The sequence below is a fragment of the Lepidothrix coronata genome, unplaced genomic scaffold (assembly GCF_001604755.1).
Source record: "Lepidothrix coronata isolate B3197 unplaced genomic scaffold, Lepidothrix_coronata-1.0 Scaffold176, whole genome shotgun sequence".
NCBI lineage: Eukaryota > Metazoa > Chordata > Aves > Passeriformes > Pipridae > Lepidothrix > Lepidothrix coronata.
The window spans coordinates 58,298-65,280 of record NW_016690356.1 but is presented as its reverse complement, the minus strand read 5'-3'; the positions used below and the strand labels follow the sequence as shown (position 1 = coordinate 65,280).

Genomic DNA, 6,983 nt, shown 5'->3' with positions numbered 1-6,983 from the left:
CGCGCTCCCATTGGCCGCGGCCCGCCCGGGCGGGGCCCGGCGCGGCCCCTCCGTGCGCCCCCGCTGCCCCGCGCGGGGGTTCCGCCACACGACAGGGCCCGGCGCAGGTACCGAGCGGGGCGGGAGAGACCGGGATAAACCGGGATAAACCGGGACAGAACGGGACAGGCCCCGCGGCCAGCGGGCTGGGGACGGCAGGGAGGGGTGAGCGGGCTCAGCCCGCGCCGGCGGGGCTGGGCTGGGCTGGGCTGGGCTGGGCTGGTGTGAGAGCCGGGCATGGGGGAATAGGGGCTGGGAATGCCGGCCCTGGAATGGGGGAATGGGGGATATGCGGTGCGGGAATAGGGACTGGGAAAATACGGTCCATGGGGCTGGGGCATGTGAGAATGTGGGCCATGGAAAGTGGGAATACGGGCTGTGAGATATGGGAATATAAACTGTGAAATGTGGGAATACAGCCTGTAGGGTACAGGAATATGGACTGGGAAAATACGGGCTGGGGGATGCGGGAATAGGGGCGGTGGGAATACGGGGTGTGGGGTGCACAAGTATGAGCCTTTGGATGTGGGAATATGGGCCCTGGGATGTGGGAAGCCGGGCTGTGGTGCTGAGGAACTCCCAGGACCCTTCCAGCCTGAGTCCTGCCTGGAAAACCCCCAATCCAGGGGGATCCAAACTCCAGGGGGAGTAAATGGGGATCACTGAGGGCTCCCAGTCCTGGAAAATCCCGGGGTGTGCTATTCCAGGGGGTTCCGTGGCCTCAGCCCTGGAATGGGGGTATTCCTGGGACATGGGTTGTGTTACTGGGATAATCCTGGAATGGTTTGAGTGGGAAGGGACCTCAAAGCCCATCCAGTGCTGTGGGCAGGGACACCTTCCCTCTTCCCAGGCTGCTCCGATCCCTGGGTATCCCTATGGAAGAGTTTGGAGGGGCTGCCCCTGCTCAGCTCTGGGGTGCCTGTGCTCCATCCCGGTGTTTTCCATGGATTTGTGTCTCGCTGAGGCCTCAGGGATCACAGATCCCACCTGGAGGCTCTCCCAGGCTCAGGATGTTCCTTGGAATGTTGTCCTGGTCCTTAATTTCCCACTGGGAGCTCCAGGGCTGTCCGACCAAGCCTGGGAACTTCCATCTGGGAGAACAGGAGTTTTCCAGGTGCCTCGGGAATGTGCAGAGTGATTCCACCTGTTTGTGGGAAGGATCCAGGTGAGGTTGTGGCTGCTGGGACAGGTGGATTGATTTGTTTGGGAGCTCTGGGAATTTTGTGTGGGATCAGTGAGTCCTGAACGGGATTTAATTCCAAGATTGTGGCCTGTATGTGGGTTTTTTTGGAATTCACTCCCTCTGGAACAGCAGGAAGAGGAGAAAACCTGATGATCCTCCTGCCAGGGAGGGGGAAAATTCCAGTAATATCAATTTTTCCTGCCAAGAAAGGGGAGAATCCAGATAATCCCAATTCTGGGAAGAGCTGAGTGAGGGCTGGGAGGAGGAGAACATTCCAGGATTGGATGGACTCAGCTCCTTCCAGGGAACAGACCTGTGGAAAACAGGGAGAAATCTCATAATTAGTGGGATTTTTGGCCCTTTCTTGTCCCAGGAAGTCAGGATGAGTTTATGCTGCAATTCCTGAGGGATTTGGGCTTCCAAGTGCTGCCCATCCCAAAAAAGCTCAGAAGGATCCAGGATAGTGGGATTATCATTCCAATTTTTGGCTAAAAATCTTCCTCTTGCACATTCCCAGGCAGGGGAAGAGGCTCATTTTCCACCCAGGAATGTGCCATTCCAGCTCTGCCTGTTGGAATCAAGGAAGTGCAGCCCAAAAATGTGGGATTTCTCAATGGATTTTGTTATTTTCCCATCAGGAATCGGAGCCCTTTGGCTTTCCCAGCAGCCACAGGAGCTGCCAGTGGTTCCAAGTTTTCCTGGATAAAACTCTCCAGGGATAAAAAAAAAAGGGATTTTAAGGCCTTTTTGTGCTTCCCAACTCGGCCAGTTGGGAAAAGGCTGAACAATATTTCACGGATCCCTGTCCTGCTGGGGTTTTCTTTGGAAAAGTTGGGAAGTGGGGCTGGAATCCTGCCCTTTGTGGGTTTAAAGGCTTTATTTCCCCCCCAGTGACCCTTGGAATACGGTTGGGAATCGATAAATAAAGTCAAGGTCAGAGGAATTTTGCTGATCCAGGTGTTTTTTGGACCTTTTCCACAAACTTCCATGATTATTTTGGCTTCCCAGCTCCTGGAATGGCTCTGTGCTCTCCCAGGGAAGGGAGGCTTGATTTCATAGGGAATAATTGAAGCATTTTTGGGTGGCAGCTTCAGGAAAACAGGGAAAAATGTGGGAAAAATACCCCCAAGTACCATCTTAGGGCTGTGATCCCACGGGAGCAGGAGCAGGGGATCCTCAAAGTGCTGCTTTGGGGCTTTTTTTCCTCATTTTTGGTGGATTTCTCCTGTTTTTGCTGTTCCGGATCTCGGTTCCTTCGGAAAGGGAATAACGAGCTGGATTTCTCTGAGGTTCCAATAAATTGGCTCTGTTTCTCTGGACTTTTAATTGAGCTGGAAGATGAAAAGGAATCTTCTCATGGAGTTAATTTAACGGGTTCTTTGGGTGTTTGGGGTTTAATGATGGAATTTTCCCGTCGGAGCCGCAGTCGGAACTTCCCGAGCCGGTTCCTGCCGGGTTCAAAGGGAGTTGACTCATCCCTGAGCTTTGTGAGCAGCCCTGAGGTGGCAGAGGATGTTCCCCTTTCCCATTGTTACCATTTTAGGATTTTCTGACGCTCCTGAATAAAATTTGGGAATTAAAGCAATGAGCAAACCCGGAAAACTTAGCAGTGATCCCACAGAATTTCCTCCCAGACCACAGGAAGCTGGGTTTGAAATGGGAATGTTGAGGTGGGAATATTGGAGGGGATAAAATGCATGGAAATGAGATCCCTGGAAAGAAAGCTCCCTGCTAATTCCAAAGGAAAGGAGCTTTTCCCTGGTGTCTCCTCCTGAGTCTGGAACCTTTTCTTCCTCCCTCGTTTGTATCGTTTGTGGGTTTGGAGTTAAACTTGAGCTGATTTGGGAAATTTTGGGTTAAGAAGGTGGAATATGGGAGGGAAGAGTTTTAAAAATCAGGAATTGTGGACGTGGTTTCATAGAGTCCTGGAATGGTTTGGGTTGGAAGGGACCTTAAAGCTCATCTTGTTCCAACCTTCCACTATCCCACGCTGCTCCAAGCCCTGTCCAGCGTGGCCTGGAACACTTCCAGGGATGGGATGTTTGGATTGGGATTGAGGGATTGGATCAAGAAGCAAAGTGTTGGATGAGGCTCACCTGATCCCAGGGTTTCCATGCCTGGTAGGATCCAATGATTCCATTTGGGATGTCCCTGGAGAAGGGGCTGGGGAGGTGCCACAGCACCGGCTCTGGTTCAGGGGGGTGGTTCCCTGTGTTTCCTGGGATTTGGGGCTCATCCAGACTCTCCCAAACACCAGGGAAGGAGCAGAGGGGAGGGGAGGGAGCATGGAATGACCTCAAGTTGGTGGGAGAGCTCTGGACCTTCTGTGGTGGGACAAGGAAGGTCCTTGTCCCTTGCCTTTGGAGGTGGCTCCATTCAGGCTCAGTCCTTGTCTTGCCATGGAAAGCAAAATCTCTTCCATGCATTCTGTAGGGTTTTCCATGCGTTCTGTAGGGTTTTCCATGCGTTCTGTAGGATTTTCCATGCATTCTGTAGGGTTTTCCGTGTTTTCTGTAGGGTTCAGTCCAGGCTGTGTCTCTGAGGGACCTTGGGAGTGTCCCCGAGCTCTGGGAATGGGGCTCAGGGCAAATCCCTGCTCTGGAACTGAACTTCCAGTCCATCCAGTGTGTCCAAATGTGCTGGGATCGGCGGGATTGGAGGAATTCTCCTTGAGGAAACCTCTGGAGACACCTGGACCTTCCTTCTGGGAGGTTGTGGAGCTCTCCCTGAGGAGTTTGGAGGCAGCTGAGCAACAATTTTCCATGAAATCCCAGCCTGTGCCATGCCTTCCCACTTCCATGGGCACGGGGGGTTATTCCAGAGCTTGGATGCAGCGGATCCCTGGCGGCCGAGCAAAGTAGGTCAGTTCTTTGGGAATGCTGTGATTAATTTATAAATGCCATCTTTTTCCTGGGGGAGATGGGGATCCAGGTGGATCCCAGTGCTCCTCCTCCTGCCACAGCAAAGTGATGCTTCCCGGGAAAAGAAGAGGAGCCGGGAGGGAGGGAAAGGATTATTTTTAAGCCCTTCTGGAGCTTTTCCTTGAACGTGAAATGTGGTTTTTTTTCCCCTTGAACATGAAATGGGTTTAGAAGAGCAAATCCTGCCTGGAATGTAACGATTCCAAAGCCTTGGCAGATGGGGAATTTGTTTCCAAACACCAAGTGTTGGAGCTGTTTGAAGCCGGGTTTTGAGGATGAGCAGCACTCGGGAATGTTCACATGAAGCCTTCCCAGAACTGGAGGTTTAAAGGAACAGTTTCATCAGGAAAAGGGAGGAACGAGGGAAAGATAACACTTTCTTATTTGGGGAAAATGACAAGAATAACACTGGGAGACTTTCTTTGGATTATATGGAAAATAATGGGGGGGGAAAGGAGGGTCACTCACGGGCTGGTGTTCACTGAGGGGGGACAGGGAAGGACGTGGAGCTGCTGGAGCAAATCCAGAGGTTCCCATGGAGATGCTCCAAGGGCTGGAGCCCCTCTGCTCTGGAACCAGGCTGGGAGAGCTGGGAATGTCCAGCTTGGAGATGGGAAGGCTCCAGGGAGAGCTGAGAGCCCCTGGCAGGGCCTAAAGGGGCTCCAGGAGAGCTGGAGAGGGACTGGGGACAAGGGATGGAGGGACAGGACACAGGGAATGGCTTCCCACTGCCAGAGGGCAGGGAGAGATGGGAGATTGGGAAGGAATTCCTGGCTCTGAGGGTGGGGAGGTGCTGGAATGGAATTCCCAGAGAAGCTGTGGCTGCCCCTGGATCCCTGGAAGTGTCCAAGGCCAGGTTGGAGCAACCTGGGCTGGTGGGAGGTGTCCCTGCCCATGGCAGGGGGTGGCACTGGATGGGCTTTAAGGTCCTTTCCCACCCAAACATTCCAAGATTCCATGGTTTGGCAGGGAATTCCCTCACCTTTGCCAGGCAGTCCCAAAAGCCTTGGAACACTTGTTGATGGGATTGGGATCAGCTCCTTGCTGAGAGCTGGGAAAGGACAGCTGGGAGTTCAAGATGTGCTTTGGGATTTAAACTCCCAAAATTTGGATTTAACACGTGCCAGGTGCTTCCCTGGAGTGTCCTGGATCTTATTGCCACGACATGGGAACATTTTTATCCCTGGAGGGGCAGTTTGTTCCCACTCTGGACAGGATTTTTTTTGTCCCTCTTGGTGTAACTTGGGAAAAATGGGTCCTGATCCACATCCAGTCCTTAAACCCTCATTTAATCCTTGAACTGCAGCAAAAGGCAAAGACTGGGGGGCCTTATTTCTTGGAATGTTCCGTTGGAAAAGGTGGATTTGTTGTTACATTTCAGCTGAGTGGGGCTGGGAATGGCAGGGAAAAGCAGCAGGGAATGTTTTAGGTCAGACTGAGGCTTTGCCAGTCCTGGGCTTTCTTGGAAAGGCGACTCTTGGATCAGTGTCCAGGAACAGCCCGAGTTTCTTGGGATTCACAGCCTGTAAAATTTATGGAATAATAAATATGCAAATGGGCTGCTGCCAGTGTGGAACTGGGACAGGGATCTGGGCTGGCTCACAATTCCCTCTCCTCCAGGAGGGAGCTTTAGCAGCTTCCCACCTTTTGAAGGATCTGATTCTCGAGTCTTTTCCCGAAATACCTTTTTTTAACCTATAAAAAAAAAAAGGCTGGAAAAAGGGAAACTTTGGGGTCATTTGCAGAAGCACTGGTTTGAATTTTTAAAGGGTTTAGTGATGCTGCATTTCCCTGGCACAAAATTCCATGTGTGTTTTTAAGGGAACAGTGTCAGGAGCCCACAGTTGGATCTATTTCGTGCTGGAAAACTAAATATTCAAGCCCTGAACTTCCAGGTTTTCCCTCTCCATGTTCTCACAGCTCCCAGGATTTTTGTATTTCCAGGCTCCCACCCATCCCAGATTCTCCTTGGGCCTTAAATCCACTTGTTTAATCCCAAAAATGTGTTTTATAGATGTTTTTAACCGATTTCAATGAGAAATGGAACTGTCAATCCCCCCTTTCCATAGTGTGGGAACAGCTGGGTTTTCCCTGCCGTGGATTGTGGAGTTCCAGGTTCTCCTCCAGGATTTTTCCAGTCCATGGTGCACCCACAGCTCATGGATTTGCTTGGACATGGATGCTGGACTTGATCCTTGCTGTCACAGCTACTTTAAAATGCCCTTTTGTAACATTCCAGTGAAACATTTTGTGCTCCAGGAGAACCATTAACCCGGAAAATCCCTTTTTTCCCCCTCATTAAATCCGACTCAAACTGGTCCTACTGGTTTCCACTGGAGCAAATGCTGATTATCCTTGGGATACACTGAATTTTAATACTCACAGGATTCCTAACAAGCTTGGCAGGGAATTCCAAATTTTACCGCCGCTCCTCCAAGATTTTTCCCAGGGAATTCCGATTAAATCCAAGAAGATTTTTAATTTTCTGGGCAAAATATTGCAGCCTAAAAGATCTCCAAGGGATCCCTTGGCCTGACTTTGTGCCCTTGTGTGCCCTCATTCCAGCTGCTCTGACTGACAGTTGTGCACATTCCCCTGGAACAGCTTCCCAAACTGGAAACATCCCCGGGCTCTGCAGGGAGCTCGTTCATTCCCTGTTTTTTTGCAGGTTTATTCCCTGATTTTTTGCAGGTTTATTCCCTGGTTTTTTGCAGGTTTATTCCCTGATTTTTTGCAGGTTCATTCCCTGGTTTTTTGCAGGTTTATTCCCTGGTTTTTTGCAGGTTTATTCCCTGATTTTTTGCAGGTTCATTCCCTGGTTTTTTGCTGTCAGAGCAAAC

The 6,983-nt window shown here is 51.1% G+C and overlaps 1 protein-coding gene across 5 annotated transcripts in view; it reads left to right on the top strand.

The window, feature by feature from the left end:
- Positions 1-42: 42 nt before the first annotated feature.
- GLCE (glucuronic acid epimerase) overlaps positions 43-6,983 on the top strand; it is a 35,888-nt gene continuing 28,947 nt past the window's right edge. For 2 of the 5 annotated variants that reach the window (XR_001877264.1, XM_017830291.1), the window contains exon 1: positions 49-107. The gene's annotated coding sequence lies outside the window, so the exon portion shown is untranslated. Of the gene's footprint in view, positions 108-531; positions 1,205-3,182; positions 3,343-6,983 lie in introns of those variants that run through there. The other 3 variants (XM_017830295.1, XM_017830293.1, XM_017830294.1) reach the window with 3 other exon arrangements.